This window comes from Tarenaya hassleriana, unplaced genomic scaffold (assembly GCF_000463585.1).
Source record: "Tarenaya hassleriana unplaced genomic scaffold, ASM46358v1 Cleome319, whole genome shotgun sequence".
Lineage (NCBI taxonomy): Eukaryota > Viridiplantae > Streptophyta > Magnoliopsida > Brassicales > Cleomaceae > Tarenaya > Tarenaya hassleriana.
Window position 1 is genome coordinate 40,880 of NW_010966361.1, and position 457 is coordinate 41,336.

The window sequence follows — 457 nt, forward strand, 5'->3', positions numbered from 1 at the left end:
GACCTCCCGGACTGACCAAACTTGGTCCGGGGCTGACCAAACTTGGTCAGCACCGGACCAACCCACTGAAAACTCCTTTTCATGCTCGTTTCGGTCAAATCTCGTTTCCATTCTTCGTATTCTTCACGTATAAGTCCATCCCTATTGGTGTGTGACCCTGTAGGCCCATTCTAAGTGGTAGTGACTTTAGGAACCTTATCCGAACCACAAGTAATGGTTAGCCTCTAGCAAGACGCCATGACCACCCACACACAATTGAGTTAGAGGTGATCTAACCAAGGCATTAACAGCTCAAATTCTGATCCTTTCCACGAGAGGGCCCAGCGATATCTCTCCTGTTAAGGAGGTGACAAATCCCATATTGCATGTCTACTATCTCCATATGATTCGTGAACGTATCTGATCAACGCTGTTATAATCATCCGGTTAAAGACGACGTTTGACGCAGTCAAGACAC